Consider the following 20524-nt stretch of genomic DNA (forward strand, 5'->3'; position numbering starts at 1 on the left):
TGAATGAAACAGTCCTCACATAAGAAAAACACTGATCGGAGCCAATAATAATTTACATAAACTATTTTAGTATATATAAAACTCAAGCATTTTGTAAACAGTGAAAGCACAATGGTCAAGTGCTTCTACCAAAACTTCTAACATTGAATATTATGTGGATATTGTTGCTTGGACTACACCTTACTATGTAACCTTTTAAAAACACTAAAAGGAGCCTCAGATGCATTGTTAAATTATGGCCTTCTCCCCTTCAAAGAAAACATAATGATTTCTAGATCATTTATAAATTTAAACTTTGGAATCTGTCAGTTGTATAAATTATCTTAGGTGCACTGTGCTATATCTTATTCAAACTGTACACAGTGCTATTGAAACAAATGTATTTAACTAGTTAATTAACTTTTGTGATAGTGCTCAGAAGGCTATACAAAAATCAGTAGTTCATCATTATCCTATAGAAAAATAATGTTTTTAGTTTACAGTGGTTCCATTAAGATACTGACTATGCATGGCTTAAGCATCTGTTTTGGTGGGGTGGGAAAGTAACCCTGACACACCCAAATTGTGATGTAAATACCTAAAAGTGATTAGTTCATTGTAAGTGCAAGAATGAAGATATTTTTCAGCCTTAAAACCCTCTATAAAAATGTAGACTTCAGTTGGTGATGAAAAAATGGAGCTGGACCTAAGAAAGTCTTTTTCCTTGCCTCCACAAAAGGCTTTGGGCCTAATTATTTTTAAGTATAATCCAGCCAACATCTTCTCATGCTTAGCTGCACTGAGTGACACTATTTGTGATGCCCAGTCTGCTGAAACTGAGCAGGTTGCTGTCAGTTTAAAAATGACTATAATAAAAGTGACCATGAAGATGGATCTTGTGATTTTGCGTTTCTAATCAGTCATCTGTGAAGAACACTTTTGCTTTGATTCAGCAGACTGGTGACAGCCATGATTGATAGTGCATAAGGATGAAAAAAGGTTATTAACTGTCTTCCTATTAAACTCAATGTATTACCCCTCTAGGTGCATCTCATACTTTAACTTAAAGTACTTACTCAGGTAAGGTCAAGAATGAACTCTATAAACACAGTATCCATCCTGTTGTAGATGAACAAGGGTCTCTAATGCTAAATTAAAAAAAAATTCAGCATTAAACCACATTTGAATGCCACAACCTTAATTAATTTGTCTAAAACAAAAATAATTATGTCTTATGCCAAATATATAGATATATACATATACTGTAGGACTGTGTAAGAAAGGAAGAAACATACTGCATATACAGATAATACAGTATACATAGCATTAGTTGCAACAATTCTAGAATAAATTTAAACTAATGTTAGGTGAACTAAAGAAATCTGGGATTGGGATGCTATGTATTACAGATTAACAGAAACATGTATTTAGAAACATTTTACCCCATCTATGGCATTAAGTATGGAGGGAGGGAGATGTTTAATAATTTATGAATATACAGTTTCATATAAGCAGTAACACCCTTCCAATGCTTTACTAGTAATTTTGCCCATATTTTAGCTATATTTTTAATAAGGTCTTGTGCTGATGAATATTGTGCCAAGTGATCTTGACAAAGATTTAGTCTAAATATAAAAGGCGAAGTATAACACACATTACATATGCTTTTAAATGCTTGATCAACACATATATTCCTAAAATGTTTCTAGTTTTCTAACCGTAATCCCGGGGAAATGACTGTTGTAAAGGGCTTTTAATACAAAACAGTACAACACGTTTCCTATATTCATTATTACAACTGATACCAGAAATCCACTGAAAGGGAAAAATGATCCATACTTTATTTGCATTTTATAACTATTTCAGACTGCTGGGATTTTTTTTCTGGGAGGAATTATTAACAAACATACCATGTGTTACTTTTTAAAATTAAAAATCTTACAAATAGAGCACTTTCATAAAGAAAGGGGTTGGGTTTTTTTAAATTTTAAAACATATTATGCATTTGAATGTTTTTCAGACACTCTTTAAATAGGTATGTGCTTCTAAACTTCTAACATAGGGTTCTCTCTTCAAACTGAATAAACCAAAAGATCAAAAAAACCAGTAATTCCAGCTGTAGTATATGTAGTCTTATCTAAAGGAATGTGCATACTTGCTTAACATAAACTATTACCACATTGCACTATATGTAGAATACCTGTATTGTATACAAAATCCCCAAAAGACTTTGTACAATTTCACTCTTGCCTTTCCAAGCATTTCAAAAGAATTTTAAATTTGGCTTTATAATGTTTTCTGATTTCCTTTTTAAATGATGGCAATTGTATTGCTAGCACTCATTTTAAAAGGGCACATATTATGGAGAAATACATGTGCTTACTCTAAAGCCAAAATGATTTTGAGGGGAAAAGTCCTGTATATATTTATCCTAGTACCTTGATTATGCCCTATTGCACTTTTGCATGCTAGAGTTTGCAACACAAGTATTCATCTTAATTTTTTCACATTATTGGTATATTTCAGTAGCTTTCCTTTAAAAAACAGAAAGCATTAAGATGCTTACATAGGATGTTAGAAAGAATACAGAGGATAAATGTAGTCTACCTCATATGGTGGTGTTTTCTCACAAGAAATATTAAAACAAGCCTCTATACAGTCTTTATTTCTGTAAACTGAGTTACCCTCAGGTGTGGACTTGGGAATATGCACCAATTTTCCCTTCAGTAACATTTCTGCTGTGTAATAAATTGCAATCCTGTTTTAGCCCTACATGGATTTACAACTGGCAAGCTTTCTTTCTGACAATTTGGGGTCACAGTGGATATAGGTGAACAATAATTTCCGGGGTGATAGAGATATTGATAGAATTTAGCAGCCTATGTTCCTGGGCAAATATTTGTATAACACACACTTCTTGATTGGGCTTTTAGTTAATGAGGCTTTCAGGTTATATTGTTTACCTTGTTTATGGATTGTATCGAACCAGTTCAATATTGTATTTGAACCATTCCAAATATTAATTCCATTCATTCTTGTATCTATACTGTTAAATGTTTAAAGATAAAAAAACCTATCATTCTTCCCTGAAATAGTTTTACAAATCTAACTCATCTAAACAAAGCAGAAATTTACAACTGTTGAAGGCTTAGTTCAAAAACTAGGTAGCATGTATTTAGTGTATCACAATTATACGAGATGAGTGACAAGATTTGAGTGTGTGTTTTGAGCCATGTGTATGTCCAGAGCAGGTGAAGCCATTTTACAGGACCTTGCACCTGCAGCATACAACCTAAGAGTAATGTGTGCTCCAGATAATGGGCCTGATCTAACTAGTGTTGAAGTCAATGGCTCCCACCGATTTCAGTGGGAATTGCTTGATCAAGTAGTAAATTTCAGAATTGGACCCACTGCATTTGCTTTACATGTATAAGCTGTATGGAAATGGCAAAACTAAACATAACTCTGCCCACGGGCAAAATAAAATGCTTCTGCAGCACCTTGATGAAATGAATCGGTTTCATTTCTTTCTCTGACCCCTCACAAGGCATATATTCTGCATTGTCAAAAACAATCAAAACACCTAGGGCCTGGAGCCTCCCCCCCCCCAAAAGAGAAGCTTTACTCAAAACCTAGAACATCAGTGGCACCGATGCCTTTTAAGGCACTTTGTATTCAGGAGCTGCTCCCCACTTTTCCGTGCACTTGCAGAAACCAAGGTACAGTGTCAGACAAGGTACAAGTTACCCATCCAGGGCCAAACAAGGGCCACACACATATAAGTGCATGCTACAGCTACCAGCATTTGAGTGAGGTTGTCCAGCCATCTAGACCCCACTCCCCACAACCAGGCTCTGCTGGGGGCAGAAAAACGCAGGTAGGTAAGTGGAGGATGCTAGCTGCCTTGTTTCTCCATAGCTGAGGTGACGGTGGAGGGGGAAAGGCTGAAGAGAACGAATACAGCAAAGCCTGCATCAGGCAACTCGGATCTGGGTCTGGGTCGTGTTGCTGTTTGGTGATGAGACTTCGCACCTGCTTGGGAAATCTGCGAGCACCAGACCCTTCTGCCCATTTTGGACACTGTCCCTCAGCAGCCCGGACCAGCCCCTGGGGAGGATGGGGGCTCGCTGCGTCCTGGAGGAGGGGGGAGCAAGGTGGGCCCCCGGCAGCTGCACTTTCTTCCTCCAGTACCTGCGCGCAGCTGCCGCCGCCGCCCGTCCCCGCCTCCCGCGCGCCTTGCTGCTGTCAGGCTTGCCAGTGATTTGCTAGGCTTGCCGGGGTTGCCATAGTGTTGACTTCTTGGCTCTTACAAAACTGCCCAATGGCTGCAGGATTGGGATTAAAGCGGGAAGAAGCAGCAGCCGCCTCATCCTTGGCAGCGGCAGCGGGAGGATCAGCAGGACAGCCGGCCCCCCGCGCGCAGCCCGCAGCCTGGGCAGGGGGCGCAGGGGAGCGGGAGGGCGCGGGGCTCCGCGCAGCAGGGGCAGGAGGAGCGGGGCGAGCCCGCAATCCCGGCAGAGCTGGGAAGGGCAGCGTGTCTCGGCGATCTGCCGGATTTCGCACTGCCCGCGCTAAAGAGGTGATTAACGAGGCGGGGCAAGGCAACTGGGACGCGGTATGGGAGACCTAGGTAGTGACACATCATCCCGGCCATAAGTTTGAAACCGAGTTACTTCCAGCGCAGGAGGAGCTGCACACTCGGCTCGTGTGTGCGGTGGGGGCGATAGAGGAGCCGGGGCTGAGGGACAGGGGAGAAACTTGCCAAGGGAAGAAATCTTTCTCTGGTAAGTGAGGAGGAGCAGGGGGGAGGTCTGATACAGACCCCCCGAAGGAAATGGTAACGTAGGAAATAAAAGGAGTCCCCCCCCACACACACACACACCCATCCACACACATACATACACACACGCTGCTGTTACACACGAGAAGGTAAACGGAGGTTACCAGGGAACAACGGGAAAAGGACTGTGAACATCCCAGACTAAAAGCACCACAAGTTTAGGCAGCGTTTCAAATCCCCACAGTGAGGAAAGTGCCTTCTCGTTTGGGGGCACTCGTCCTCTCTGGCGCCTGTGCGAGAGGGGGTGGGGGTGGATCAGTCTTAATATCCCCGGCCCAAACTGGGATGGAGAGAAAAGCAGCTAGGAAGAGGGGCTGGAGAGAAAAAAAAAGGTGGGCGCAGAAACCTGGTAGAGGGTGAGGAGAGTCGGGGAAGGGGAAAGGATCCAAGTGTAGGGGGGACCCACTGCACAGACAGAAGGAAGCAGCCACAGCAGGGAGGGGGAGGGAGTAAAAGTGAGGCAGAACAAGGAAGAGAGGTAAAGGAGAGGAAATAAAAGACTGGAGAAGGCGAGTGGTTGGATGCAGGGGGGACGATGAGACAGAGGATGAAGGAAAGAGCGGTAAAGTGGAAGGAGAGAGAGAGTGAAGGAGGGTCAGAGGGAGGGAAGTGGGGAGAGAAGGAAGGAGACAGAGGGAGGAGACAGGGAATGAAGTCCTCTAGGCTGGAGAAGGTGCAGCAGTGAGCGAGAGAGAGCTCACTCTGAGGGTTAGGTTAGATTTCCAGAGCTCTTAGAGCTCATCGACCAGCCCGCTGGAGTCACTATTCAACCCGAGTCCCAAACACACGCCTCACTAACTACTTTACAGCCACTTTCATTGATTTTCTTTATCAAATAAACATAATACCCGTTACAGCAACACTTCCTCTTCACGCAGCCAGAATGCCACAAGCTCTGATTGCTGCATTTCTCCGGATTGCAGTTTCCCCTTCCCAATATATTGTTTTATTTCACTTAAAATGGTCAAAATGTATACTATTGCTCGCGGATTTTTTCTGTAATCTGGGAAGAGCGCTATAGACTAGGTAAATCACTTGGATGGTAAGGTAAAGGTGACTCCCCCTCCCCCCCCCGAAAAAAAACAGCTGGGCGTGCAAACACAAATTAGTTCCCCCAATTTGCAATAGTGGCTGGTCCATTTACATATTTAGTTTTGCTAATAAATGGTATCACACTTTAAGGGACAACGTTTGCAGGGGACGCTGTCGCTTGAATAATAGAGAAAAAAATTAAAACAACTTTAGCACTTGCATCTAAGCTGTCAGTCCATCCATGCAGTTCAGTTTTAAAACTCGATTTCATTTTAACCGCCCCCCCCAAGTAGCCCCCTTCAAAAGCTGTTTTTGAACCAGGTTCTTCCATATATGTCAAAGGGCTGTTGAATTATTCATTATTATAATTACTATCATCATTGTCATTATCCCTTTCCATGTGGAAATAATTTTATTATCGTAATTTGATATCTGAAGAATTTCCTGAGAGTCGTTTGATAATCATTTTTTTCTAGTGAAAAGAAAAGTTTTGTTTATAAATGAGAGAGAAATATTTTAAATGCTTTTATGTTTGCTATAGATTTCCGTTTATCTAATCGATCGGAATGCCAATAAATCGATTAAAGGTTTAGTGTTTTACAAACAACCATTTTGTGCTTTTTGATTTTACGTTCAGAATGATTTTAATAAAGCTAATGCTTTCTCTGAGCGGTTGTTCCCCAAAAACCTAATATCCCATCATTTTTATTATTTACAATTGCAATTGAAAGTGTTCCTAATGAGAAAAATAAACACAAATAAAAGAAGGAACTAATCTGTTTAAATGACTTTGTGCCTGTGGTCAACATATTTAGGCAAAGCCCTTAAAATCTTGGTGAATTATATGCGATCATACAGTGATTGCGGAATATTAAATTAAACTTAGATAAATCCGCATTGAAGGAGGCAGCACCCAATCCTGAATTTATTTCCCATTTTCTATAACAGCATCACTGCGCTCCTCTCTTTGCAATGACAATGTGCCAAATCTAGGCATTTTGAAAACATTTTCCATATGCTTTAACTGGAGACTGATAGACAAAGAAGAAAAGGAGATGGTCTTTTTTCTCTTGAGGTATATTTCCTTTAACTTCTTCTCCAAGCTTTTCTGATCTTCATCATTTTTAAGCAAAAGTTTGAAAATCATTAGAGGGTTTTTTTTTCCTTTTCCATTTTTTTCCCTATCGCGTAATCAATTCCTGAAGTGTGGAGTTTCAGTTACGCTTTAATGCAGGACTATAGAACTATCATTTCTATACCTTGGCGGACAACGTTTTGGGGAGAGAGCACTGATTCATTTAGTTTTCGCTTGCTGCTTTTTGTAATTAAAGATGGTTTTAATTATACTTTTTGTAAGTCAGATCAGATGTGCTGCTTGCTTGCTGGACGGATTTTTTTCTTTTAACGGTGCTTTTAATTTATGTGTAGTTTTTACGGATAACACAGAGGTGGTGGCTTTTATTTAGCTGTAAAATCCACACTTTTTCTTTGAAAACTTGGCTCCTTGGGCGAAAATAACTTTTCCTGGTTGCTTTAAAATCGCTGTTTGTCGCAGAGGTAGTTTAGCATATTGTCTACACAACAAAGATTCCTGTTTTATTGGCAGTGAGGATTGTTGGATTTAGGTATAAATATTTCATAACTTTCTTGTCTCTACAATAAGATCGGTAGTTTTATTGGCTTTTTCTTTCTTTTTCTTTTTTTTTTCTTTTCTACCAGGATCGTTGTATTGTGGAGGTCCCTTTTTCCCTTTTCCGGATAGAATGTAACATTTTCCCCCTTGGATATATCACTGCTGGAAATATGCTCTTGGGCTTTCTTGAGGGGGTTGGGGGGTGTTGGTAAGCGGTCGTTTTCCTTGATTTGCATAAGAGCTAGTGAAGTGTCTGTGAAGTTGGTGAATTGCTATTGTTTGGGGCTAGTCCTGACTGTTTTTGTTTATAAACACTGGGGTGGTTGCCGGGAGGGGAGGGAGGTCAGCGCACTGTCAAAGCGCTGACCTCTGAAAGCCCAGAGGGCGCCTGGCTCCTTCACCCTCTCCTTTCTCTCTCTCTCCCTCTCTCCCTTTTCCTTTCCCTTCCCATCCAAGGCCAGGAGCTCAGGTTCAGGGCATTTAATCCCCGCGATCTGCCCAAGAAAGGAGCTGAAAAAGGGCTGTTCAGGCTCCGGAGGAAACGCCAGCACAGACTAAAACCTGGAAGGCTTTTATTTATAGTAAGGTCCGGGTGTGAGCCTTTGTGCAGCTCCAGCCAAAATAACAGCCACCACCACCACCAGAGCCAACCGGGCACTGCAGTCTTTAGCACACCAAAATCTTGTGGGGGATGCCTGTCCTGTCTGGATACTATTTTTCCCGAGACGCACTTTCCATAGGAGGCTGCTAGGATTTAGGGAGAGGGAGGTGGGGAGCATTTGGAGGCAATCTATGCTTGTTGTTTTATTTCTTTTTTTCCGGGCAGAACTGTAACTTTCCAGTAATCCGATTAGACTTTTCTATTTTTCTTTCCTTCTCCCGCCGTGTACTGGAATGCCTTGGGTTTGGGGGTTTGGAAATGAACCTGAGATGTATGCACATGATACCTGCGAAAAACCGAATTAATAATAAGGCACGAGCTTTTTTCTTTCTTTTTTCTTTTTTTTTTTTTTTTTGCTTCGGTGTCAGCTTCATCTCCACCAAAATGGTACAAGAGATCGCTATCAGGTTTAAGTCTGTTTTGAAAAGAAGTTGCTGAGTTAAACAAAAATGTTAGTTAACACACTGCCTTTGTCAAATAGCCCCCGGGAGGAGAAGAGACAACAAAAAAAGAGAGAGGAGGTGGGGGCTGGGGATCTGAAAGTGTCTGTAGCTCAGATAAAGGGTCTCTAACACTGAAATCTTGTAATACCTCGTTTCAAACTGAGCTCATCTATAGACTTAGGGAACGCAGTCAAAAGACACGGATCCTCTTTCCCCTTGGGCTGGGAGCTGAGGTCGGGGCTGGAGGGGAGGGACATTTATTAGGGAATTATGTCGGTTTATTAAAAAGCGGAGCGGCTGTGGCTGTAATTATGCAGATCCTCCTGCCCTGCGTGTCCGCAGCCCGGATTTGGAGAGTGAAGAGACTCGCCTGGCCAGGAGACCCGGTGTAAAAGTGCATGTGGTGGGGGCCGGATTTCTTTGTTGCAGCCAGAAGGGTCAGCGCCGGTCTCTGGCCCCCGCCAGCCCTGCTCTCCCAGCCTCAGAAGTTTCCGTGGGAGCTGAGGCTGGAGCGGGGGCAGGACAGGTTTGGGATCGGGTGCTTTTTTTTTTCCTTTTCCCTTTCCCTGTTTGAAATGTAACGTCACTTTCAGAGCTTTTGTGGTTTCAACAGGAGGCTTTAAAAATCCCAAAATGTGTAACGGTGCCCGGAGGAGAAGTTGGAGGGGAGGGGAGGGGGGGGGGGGTCCGCAGAGACCAGAGGAGAGGAGCTGAGAGGTTAGGCAGGAGTCTTTGGGGGCGATCAGCTGAGTGAGTGCGAGAGGGAGGAGAGAGGGGAGTGAGGAAGCCTGGCAGCCCGGGCCGAGCCGCTGGGGAGCCCGCTGGAAGCAGCGGCCAGCCCCCGGGTCCTCCTCGCTGCTGCTCGCCTGCCTCCCCCAGCCAGCGCCGCGCTCCCCTCTTATCACATCCCACAAACCTGCTGCCGCTGCCTCTCGGAATTAACCTTCTTCGATTTTTCCTAGCTACGTGGCGATCCCCGGGTTTCTTCTAAACTGTTAACATCCCGTAGTGCCTTTTTTTCCCTGATAGCTACTATTTTTAGGGAGAGGGAGAGGGGAGAGAGAGAGAGAGAGAGAGAGGAGACATAAAACGTTAGGAAGGACAGTAAACAGTGGTAGAAGAAAGCCTGGAAATGTGGACTCTCCTCTCGCAATTCCTGCCTTCAGTTCCCCCCCACCAACACACACCGCTTTGTTCCTTTAGCTGTAATTCAAGAACACTAGAAAAACCTCTATCCCCCTGTAAGAAGAGATAAAGGAAAAATCTGCAACAACAGAAAAGAATGACTTGACTGATCTGACGTTTGGTGTTTTGACATTAATGACATTAATGATATTGATGTTTCACCAGGAAAAAAAAGCACTAGGAATAAAGGAGGGGGGGCAGGCTTTAAAACTAAATTATCTTCGTTTCCTTATTCTTTTCTGACATTAAGTATACGTGTGTCTTCACTTGAATGTGAAATAGATGTATTGTTCTCAGGTGTTTCTTCATCAGAGTGTATTTAATTGTCTCCAGTCTTAGGAATGTTTTACCGTCCTTCAGACATGCACTTGAATGGACAATGCATCTTTCTAGCTCAGTCCCGTTCCGTCTGCAACTGAAGCCTGAAAGCCCTCTTTCCATCACCCCCCATCTGTTCCTAGAAATGGGTTTCAGAGATTTCATTTTCATTCTTTGTTTGCATCTTTCCTCTCGCCCCCCCCATAAACAACCATGCGGAATGTCGCTGGTTTCCTTCACACCTTAAAGAAGCCTTGCTCTCTGTCATCTACATACATATACATACGCTTACATACATGGCTTCCTCCCCCCCCACACAACTGATGAGTTGATGTAATGCTTAGGTGAGGTTTGCAAGGGAACAGAGTTACTCTCGAGAACCCAAAAGTGCCCCCGACTTCATTAAGTCCCAGTCTTGAAGCTTTCCCTGAAGTTTAAAGTGGGGTTTCTGTGGGTTTGAACAGTTTCCTTCCCTCCCCATTACTCTGACAGATTCCGCGGTTTGGAATAACTGTACTTCCAGACTGGGGAGGTGGGGTTTTTTGTTGTTGTTGTTTTGTTTTTTTTATGACGACAAATTTCTCCTCTAAATGATCAGGACCTTCACTGTGACCTTAAACATCTGCTTTTAGCAACTTGCTTCTCTGACACTGGCCTGTGCCTGTTCTGTCAGGGCAGTCCTAATTCATCATCAGGTGGGGATTTTCCTATTAGTGTTAGTTCCAGGATTTGCAAAATGCTCCCCTAGAATGCAAGGTTTAGAGGCCAGAGAGATGTATATTTATATCTTGTGGGGGGGGGAGTTAATGGGGGGGGGAAGGATTGTGATAAGCCTTTCTGTTGGTATTTGGTGCTTAAGGCCTAAGACAAGGTTTTGACGTGTATCCCAGGAAACACGAACTTCAAAGGCATGTCAGCTCTAAGGTTATGGTTCACCTGCGCAGAGTCCTTGGCATTGTAAATATCCCTTGTATTTAACTCTTACTTAGTGATCTTTGCTGGTGCACCCATTTCTGGAATAGCATTATTAAAAATCTGCACGTGTTCCTGCGGTGTGTTTGGATGCTCTTTGAATAGTCATGTTTTTATCTTCAGTGGGGGGGCTTTTACAGTAGGACTGTGTCTAGTTTTAGTTAATTATCTTTTAATGAAAGTGTCATTCATATTCGCATTTGCAGTATTAGGTGGATATAATTAGATTTTCAAATTAGGAGCCAGCTCCTTAAATCCCATACAGGAAAATATTTGTGGTAGATCCCCACTTATCATGATATCTGGACGTTTCCCCCTATTTTTCATCATGGTACTTTTTTGCCAAGAAAGGAGGATGGGTGATAAAATAATGTAGATAAAATATTAATCAAATATCAATCTTTGTCGAGAAGGTGGGAGATGGCGGGTGTATGTACATAATACACCCGGAATATGCAAAGATATTCTTTCCCTAGGCTGGTACTTGCTTCATTTTGTTAACGCTCTTGACTCTTGATATTTTACAGTTCTTTTTGCCTCTTCTTTTTTTTTTTTTAACTTTTGCTGATTTCTTCCACCAATTACATCCTAGATACCAGATCCTGAGTGTTTGCTTGATAGGTGTCTGCGGGAATGTGCACGTGTGTGTACACACACACACACACACACACACACACACACATATACATGCATATATATACACACAGATACATATATAAAATGTATACATGCATATTTGTGTGTGTACACACACATATATATACACAGACATATATAAAATGTATATATGTATATATGTCTGTGTATATATACACACACATACATATACGTGTGTACTTATATAATACATATACACACACATTACAATACGTATATAATGTAGTGTATATGTGCATGTGTATGTAAATAAATCCCCCTCTCTCTCTCAATAAGCAGATATTTCCGATCACAAATTCACTATCTTTCCCCCTTACGGGGACATTCCACATTCATTATCCCATATTTCTCCCTAAATCGCTATCAAAAGAAGAGAAAAGAAAAAAAAGGGGGGGGAGGAGAGAGAAAAAAACAAAACCTCTGTGGTGGAATAATTAATTTGCACCCGTTTCTTTTAAATTCCCGAGCAGTTAAAAGAGCAAGTCTTCTTCTCTCCCCCCCCCCTTTCTGTTTCTTAATTTTCCCCAGCCATCTACTTTGTGTGTCTGCGTGTGTGTGTCTGTGTTACTAATGAAGTTTGCAGACTTGTGTTTGTATCCGTGAGCTCCTTTCCTGCTGCCCCTTCTTCTCTGGGCTGGTTGTGCGGTTCCCGCAGCCCCTGCGAGCCCCCAGCAGCAGCGGCAGCTTCAGCTTCTCTAAGTCCGGGGCTGCGCGTCATTTGCAGTCTGGAGAATGTTGATCACCTCACTAATTACACCTCGCTCTCTCTCTCCTCTCCTCTCCCTCGCTCTCTCTCTCTCATTCCCAGAGTGCATATCGGGAATAGACACACAAAGACATGCGCACTCAACTTAATCAGCCATTTTTTTAAACAGGGCTAAAACGATAATAATTAGCAGAATAAAGACATATCGGATTTTCATTTCCTTTCCTCCTTTTCCCAACCCCTTCACAACCAAACAGCGAGACCGCGGTCGGCACATGCTTTAACAACTCCCGGACCCCAAAGGACCGCTCCATACCCCCCACTTCTTGCTCAATCATTTTGATTTTCACCCAATAAAGTTGGAGGATTATTTTTTTTTGATGACTATTTTTTTTTAATGAACCTTCTCTCGTTTACTTGGATGTGATCAGCTGTTAAGTAAATAAAGCAAAACACAAACAAAAAAAAGAGAAGCGAAGATCCAGTAGGAACTGCGAGGGGAAATGGAAAGTAAGTTTTTTCTTTAACTTTTATTGAGTAGTTTGTGTTAAATTTAGGTCGAGTATCGATTATCTTTCCAGGCTGATCTTGCACAATCTTTGATATTTCGCTCTCGCTCGCTCGCTCCCTCTCTCTCTCTCTCTCTCTCCCTCTCTCTCTCTGCCTCTTTCTCTCTCTCTCACATACACACACACACTCACACTCCCATCCCCAGATCCCATGTATCTCTCCCTCTCTCTCTCCCCCCTTTTTTTTCTGCCTCTTTCCCCATTTTTAGGTACAGTATTTGCTCTCATTTGGGGGAGGAGGGACAGCCTTTTCTCTCTCGCTCGCTCGTGATGATGATTTTTGCCTTGCTTGCTTTAATTCTGGGGGGTTTCGGTTTTCTTGCTCGGGCTGGAACTTTTGGCTGAAGTGGCGGACCCCGCGCGCTGGGCGGCCGAGGTTTGGAGGAGGAGGAGGATGAGGAGGATTTATTTATTTTGCGGGGTTTTTTTTGGGGGGGGGGGCTTGTCAGTTTAGGCAAGATGTTACGGCTGTCAGAAGTCCTCGCCTGCAGGTCCCCTGCTAGTCCGCTCCCCTCGCTCGCAGCCTGATGCCTCCTCCCCCCCGCCCCCCCAAAAAGTTTGAGGTACATTTTTGGGGCGCAAATCCCTCCTCGCCCCCCTGCCCTCTCCGCACTTGGGCTGTGGAGGGGGCGCCCCGTGTGTGCGTCTTCCCCTCAGGTAGGTCCCCCCTCAGCCCGGCGGCGGCGGAGGCCGGCTGGCGGCGGGGATGTGGTGCCGGACGCTGCCTCCCCGGCAGCCGCCGCTTGGCCGCGGGGGGGAGGGGGCCGCACGGCGCCCCTGCCGCTGCCCCTGCCGCTGCCCAGCTGGGCGCGGAGGACGCCGCACTGTCCGGGCCGAGCAGCAGCGGGGCGAAGGCGGCTCCCCGCGCCACGATGAAGCACATCCCTCCCCGCACGGCGGCTCACTGCAGACGCGCCCCTGCTTCCCCGGGACCCCCCCCCCCCCCCCAAAAAAAAAAAAAAAAAGCCAATAAACTTTTTCCCATCCGATGCCAACTTGCGGCTGCTCGCGCCCTGCCCCCCCCCCGGCTGGCGTTTCTTTTGTTACCTGCGAGCGGGGCGGCCGGGGGGCTCTCTCCGCGGCTGCTGGGGGCACTGGCTCCAGCCGGGAGAGGAGGCGCAGCCATCGGGTTCAGCCTGCTTCACCTCGGCGCCGTCCCGAGGAGGCTTTAGCTCCCATTCAGTCACACACCCTCCTCCTCCTCCTCTTCCTCCTTAGGTACCAAGGCAGGGATCGCAAGCACGGCACCCCCCCTCCCCGCCAAAAAAAAAAAAACCCAACCAAAAGCCAACTTGCCAGCCTGAAGATGGTGGATTTACACTGAGCCACACACAGGCAGGGTCGCCCAGCCACAGCCTGCCCAGCTCGTGCTCTGACAGTTGCAGGTCCTCTGCTCCATGCCGTCCTCCTCTATTTTTTTTTTATCATAACCCCGGTCCGTTTTGAACCCAGGAGCGTATAGTTGGCCAAAGGAGGGAGAGAGAGAGAGAGAAAAAAAACCAGAGTGAGAGACAAGAGGGCTTTTTTTTTTCGCTTTTTTTTTTTTTTGGTTTTGTTTTTTAATTGTGCTCCCCTGGATTTGCAGTGCCTCACTTCCTGGGAGCGGTGCTGGAGTGGTTTACAGATCATAGGCAGTCTTATATTTTTGAGTTTGGTGGTGGATGGATGCAAGAGGTAGTGAGAAGCCTTTGCAGCCCTGCCTGTTGTTGGTTAGATTGAGGCAGAGACTTGGCTGCGATTGGGACACGACTGTGACATGGGCATCGATCGCTTCCATTGAGAGCAATGCAAAAACACAGCCTGGGTATGTAACACTCTCAGTGCCATCAACACTTGTTTTACTTTATATTTGCTGGCAAAACTGACAGAACAAGCCGAGGGCTTTTCTCTGAAATAAGGACAAACAATTGGATGGGAAGGTGCACAAAGAAGATGGTTAAAATAAACAGTGGGGGGGGGAGAGCCTTAATCATTATTACTTCACTTCCTATTCAACTGACTGTATTTAAGGAGTTTCTTTTTCTTCTCGAATGGGAGAGCCTCCTAAACTGACTGAAATAAAAAAAAATCAGGCAATCTACCTTGAGGGAATACCTGATAGTTTTCAAGGTTTGCGGTTTCAAGCGGCAGGAAGGCACACAAAAATAAAAGATGGCTAGCCAGCTGTTTTAACCTCTTGCACCTGGCTTCAGTGCCGGGGCTCATCAGGATTATTCAGTTATTCGTGCTATCTGTGCTTGAATATGTATAGTGTACGATCTAGAGATCCACACACTGCCTTGTAGCATCTCTTTATCCTCTGGTCATTGGCATTTTTTTGGAGGGGGGGAATTCTTCAACATAAACATGTATTCCATAGTTTTCATTTTTATGATAATGAATATAGAGGGTCAATGAAACATAGGGGGGAAAGTCATAAATCTGCAAAAGTGAAACCTACCCCAGGAACAAAGAAAGGTCAGGTAAACCATCTGTGTAAGTCACAGGGATAGTACCTGCTGTTTCGTTTATGCAGTGATACTTGTTTATTGTGCTCTGAAATGAAACTTATTTGCTAGACCAGGCTAAATCTAAAGGAAACCTTTCCAGAAACTGAAGGGCATGATTTGCATCTTTCATCAGAGAGGCACGTTTTTTTGTTCCTTCATTTTTTACTAGTTAAAGCTTATATTTTCAAGGATGCTGCACCAGCAAAAGATATAAAGGGGCCGAGAAAAATCACTGTTTAATATTGCAGAATTTACTGCTTCCATTCTGACCATGAGCCTAAATTTACACAATGAAATTTGATTATCTCTAATAACAATATTAGATCCTGCACTGGATGGATGAGAATTGAGGTGGTTTTGTTGATTGCAAGGGTTTAATGTTGCATTTCAGAATCTGATGTGGTTTAGCCTCCCTTCCATTAACTGGAAAACCCCTGAGGTTTTACAATTATTTCTTAAAGATAATACATTTAAGATTGCATTGGTAGGCTGAAGAAAAGTCATAAAGGCAAGAAGGGAAGCCCTTAATAACTCTTGAGATTCAGACATGTTCAGCAGTTAGATTGGCTCTGACTTCACCAAGGGTCGACAATGTGTCATTTCCATGAAGCCAAATTGCCCTCTGCCTATATGATATTAATGTGCAAATCAATATTTCAGGGATTAAATTTCCCTTCTTCATTTTTTATGGTTTCTACCTCAATAAGTCTCAAGTCTATTAGAAGAGGCTGGATGATTTAAAATCTTTCACTGCAGAATGGCTTGTCGTAGCCTTGTTTCACAGACCATTTTTGGATTTTCGTTGTAAAAGACTAAAGGCATTCCAAAGAAGTTGATAGTCAATGTAGGAACATGCTCAATATTGTAAAGCTCTTGTTCGATTAAGAGCTAAAAAGGTATTGAAAATATAATATATATGTTTATATAATATATATACATTCTACTGCTTTAAAAATATTGTGTTAATCACCTATTGATTTATTTCAAAATCAATTGAAGCTCCTTTCTTATTAGTGATTTGTTCAGCATTCTTCAGCATTGTTGTTAATTTTCTTAAACAGCATGCATGAATTAATCGGCTGTGAGAATGTGTCTTGGATTTTCTTTTAGGAATAGATTAAACTCAGACATATTTACTTCTTTAACTTAAGTGGTGTGAGCAGTTGAGACTTGATAAAAGAGTTAGGGTAGTATTTTCTGCACTTAGGATGCAGCCTTGTCTTAATGCAGCAAAGGGGCCTTTTACAAATATTGTATGATTTCTGCATAGAAGCTTATCAACAATGTTTGTTAAGGGTTTCTTTTTGAATATTCACAATCAGTTAAAAATGAAAATGGAGCTATCTGATGTGGAAGGAAACAATACATGACAGAAATTTCAGGTCGAAATATGAGGTTGTGACTTTATCACATAATCTTGGGAAGGCCCTACTGTCTATCATTTGGTGTTGTTTTATAGTCTTAGACCATCTGGACCAAGTTCCGCACAGCTGCATGAATTTCATATGTGATAGAACATTTTTTCCATTCAGTGTGAAATGTTCCTTCCTAAAAACGTACACCAGACTCGCTTAATTTAGTCTGCTAAAAGAAATGCACATGAAAAAGGACAAAAGGCTCTTTAATCTCTGCAAGCTGTTTGTTTTTCTTCAAGATTCCTGTCTGTTTGGGTTTGAAAAGTCATGTTTATTGAGGAGATGATTCTGAGGTGTGACATTAAAATAATATATGATTTTTGTGCTGGTTTCTGTTCTCCTACTTAATTTGCAGAACTACTTTTTATGCCTGTCAAAACACACAGTTAATCTATTCTTATTTACAATTAATCTCAATAAAATTAATCTTAACTATGCCTTAGTCAGTGGCTTAAAATATCTAATTATATTCAATTAACTGCTGTCATAGTAATTAACACTGCTTAATTGCCTCTGCATATATTTATGTAAAGCTCATTAGTTACTGCTTGCTCTTTTTTCCCTTTTCTCATTCCCATTTTTGTTGCTCTCAGCTCACTGACATAAAAACTCAGCCTAGTTTTTGACATTTCTGATCTTGAGAGATCTATGACAGTGACAGTAAATGATTTTGTAACCTGCTATTTGGGTAAATATCAGATTATTTGTATGCAGAAAAGATACTAGGGCTGGGTCTTTAAAGACCCTCCAAGCCCTTCCCCTCTTTCCCCCCTGCCCTAGCACAGACAAAAATATCCCAGGGGAGGTGCACCTAGGCCAAGGGTCAGGGAGGATCTAGTCAGGGAACTTCTGGAAGGACTGGATGTATTCAAATCAGCTGGTCCAGACCATCTCCATCCCAGAGTGCTGAGGGAATTAGCTGAGGCCACTGCGGGACCCCTGGCACGGCTTTACGAGCACTCATGGTGCTCTGGTGTGGTGCCAGAGGACTGGAAGAGGGCCAATGTGGTTCCCATCTTCAAAAAAGGGAGGAAGGAGGACCCGGGAAACTATAGGCCAGTTATTCTTACCTCGATCCTGGGTACGCTTTTTGAGAGACTTATTCTGGCACATATCCACAAGGGACCAGCAGGGGAGATTATGCTTAGGAGCAACCAACATGGGTTCATTAGCAGCAGGTCCTGTCAGACTAACCTGGTGGCCTTCTGCGACCAAGTCACCAAATCCTTAGATGCAGGGGTAGCAGTGGAAATAGTCTTTCTGGATTTTCAGAAGTCCTTCGACACTGTCTCTCACTCCGTTCTCATTAAGAAACTGGGGGACTGTGGTGTCGACACCCACACAGTCAAATGGGTCGCCAGCTGGCTGGAGGGCCGCACCCAGAGTGGTGGTGGCTGGGTCATTTTTGACCTGGAGGGATGTGGGCAGTGGAGTTCCGCAGGGCTTGGTCCTCGGGCCCGCACTGTTCAACATCTTCATCAGTGACTTGGACGAGGGGGGAAAAAGCACCCTGTTCAGATTTGCTGATGACACTAAGATGTGGGGGGATGTGGGCATGCTTGATGGGAGGAATAAGCTACAATCGGACCTAGACAGGTTACAGGGGTAGGTGGACGAGAATAGGATGGGATTCAACACCGACAAGTGCAATGTGCTGCACCTGGGGAGGAAGAACCAGCACCCTACCTACAGGTTGGGGAACTCCCTTCTCATCAGTGCAGAGGCAGAAAAGGATCTTGGAGTTATCATTGATGCCAAGATGAACATGGGCTGGCAGTGTGGGGATGCAGTCAGGAAGGCCAACCGCACCTTGTCATGCCTCCATAGATGCATCTCGAGCAGGTCCAGGGAGGTGAAGCTCCCCCTCTACGTGGCACTGGTCAGGCCGCAGCTGGAGTACTGTGTCCAGTTCTGGGCACCACACTTCAAGAGGGATGTGGACAACATGGAGCGGGTCCAGAGGAGGGCCACTCGCATGATCAAGGGGCAGCAGGGCAGGCCCTACGAGGAGAGGCTATGGGACCTGAACCTGTTCATCCTCCACAAGAGAAGGGGCCTGTTGCAAACTAGTCAGAGGAAACCAGCAGGCATTGGGGGAGTCCCTGTTTCCCCGAGCACTACCAGGAGTGACTAGAAATAATGGTCACAAGCTGACAGAGGATAAATTCAGATTAGACATCAGGAGGTGCTACTTCACTGTCAGGGTGGCTAGCAACTTCCAAGCGAAGTGGTGCTGGCTCCTACCCTGGGGGTCTTTCAGACAAGGCTTGACAATCACCTTGCTGGGGTCGTTTAACTCCAGTACTCTTTCCTGCCATGGCAGGGGGTCAGACTTGATGATCTGCTCAGGTCCCTTCTGACCCTACTAACTATGAAACTATGAAACTATTTTCTAGCCTTGTTGATAGAAATATGAGAAGCCAGGTTAAGCTTTGTGTTTACAAATGAAGAGCCTTTCTGCATTCTGCCTTGGGGCTGTACCCATAAGGCAGAATTTTCCTGCTTCAAAATCGTTCAAAGGGTTAAAGACTTGGCCAGGGTTCAAACTGAAAAGCGCCCAGGGAAAGTGCATGTGAATATGTACAAGTTTCATGTAATTAGTGCTTAATTATATTAACATATGCAAATTGTCAACTTAGGAGCTTGTTGAGCTGGCAAAGATCAGCCAGGCACAATTGCTGTATTGTTCTGAAACAATAATGGATTTCAAGTTGGATTGTGGAAACACATAACTAGCTATCTAATTTAACTCATACCATGGTGAAATTTCATTAGTCTCCATGGAGACTGGTTTAATTGTGCTGACTAATGTTCTGGGCTGCAGAATGTCCTAAAAAGAAAGCGTTGTTTGCCTAATCCACCTTACAATGACACTTGTTTGTACATGTTTCCCTTGTGTGAGAATTTGCATATGCAAATAAATAGTTTCTCTGCCCCATTTGTCATGGCTGTTCATTACCCATGAAGAGGACATTGTTACTAGGCTGTTACTGAGTCTCCCAAGACAGGATAGTGTCAACCAGTCCAGCCACATTCTTTCATAATTTGTTTCTGATTAATAGACCAGAGTGAGGCTCATTCTATTCAGGCCTCTGCAAAGGGAAGGTCAGTTCTGTCACTGAAAAGAGTTTCCGCAGCAACTGAAGTTTTTCTCTCTCTTCTCCCTTCCCCCTTTGCTTTGGCTAACATAATCATATTTAAAATAATGTATTCTTGCTCTAAGGAATACCTCTACTAATAATCTCTGGTTTCCTAAAGCAAATGATAGGAAAATAAAGGAGATTCTGGTATTGGAATATTAATCCTGTTTTTGACAGAAAGGTAAACTGATATAATTGCTTTTCAGTCGAAGGAATGGGGGTTTATACAAGTGTGAAAGCATCGGAAAAGGATTAGCATTTTTTTGCATAATGAAAAGCTCTGTTGAATAGGGCACTGAATGGTTGACTGAATGACTAAGATGAAAGGAAGATGAAAATGCAGGCTCCTCTTTCTTTATGCCTATGTTCAGCTCTCCCTAAAGTTATGTTTGTCCAAGACTTGAGAAAACAAGCAGAAGCTCAGATTTCAGCAACTTTATAAGATGCCCTGAGTTTCCATCATCATGTGAAGTAATACGTATGAG

The 20524-nt window shown here is 43.5% G+C and overlaps 1 protein-coding gene and 1 long non-coding RNA gene across 8 annotated transcripts in view; one reads left to right on the forward strand and one right to left on the reverse strand.

Annotated features, from left to right (window-relative positions):
* LOC149869364 (uncharacterized) overlaps window positions 1-14480 on the reverse strand; it is a 111282-nt gene extending 96802 nt beyond the window's left edge. For 2 of the 3 annotated variants that reach the window (XR_016441460.1, XR_016441461.1), the window contains exons 1-2: window positions 14043-14480; window positions 1056-1127 (exon numbers count right to left, since the gene is read on the reverse strand). This is a non-coding gene — a long non-coding RNA (uncharacterized LOC149869364). The remainder of the gene's footprint in view (window positions 1-1055; window positions 1128-14042) is intronic. The other variant, XR_016441459.1, reaches the window with a different exon arrangement.
* ZFHX4 (zinc finger homeobox 4) overlaps window positions 6838-20524 on the forward strand; it is a 183726-nt gene continuing 170039 nt past the window's right edge. For 2 of the 5 annotated variants that reach the window (XM_090040201.1, XM_090040206.1), the window contains exon 1: window positions 12362-12936. The gene's annotated coding sequence lies outside the window, so the exon portion shown is untranslated. Of the gene's footprint in view, window positions 6927-12360; window positions 12937-14661; window positions 14800-20524 lie in introns of those variants that run through there. The other 3 variants (XM_090040203.1, XM_090040205.1, XM_090040202.1) reach the window with 3 other exon arrangements.

This window comes from Crocodylus siamensis, chromosome 3, assembly GCF_052110815.1.
Source record: "Crocodylus siamensis isolate JL-2025a chromosome 3, ASM5211081v1, whole genome shotgun sequence".
Lineage (NCBI taxonomy): Eukaryota > Metazoa > Chordata > Crocodylia > Crocodylidae > Crocodylus > Crocodylus siamensis.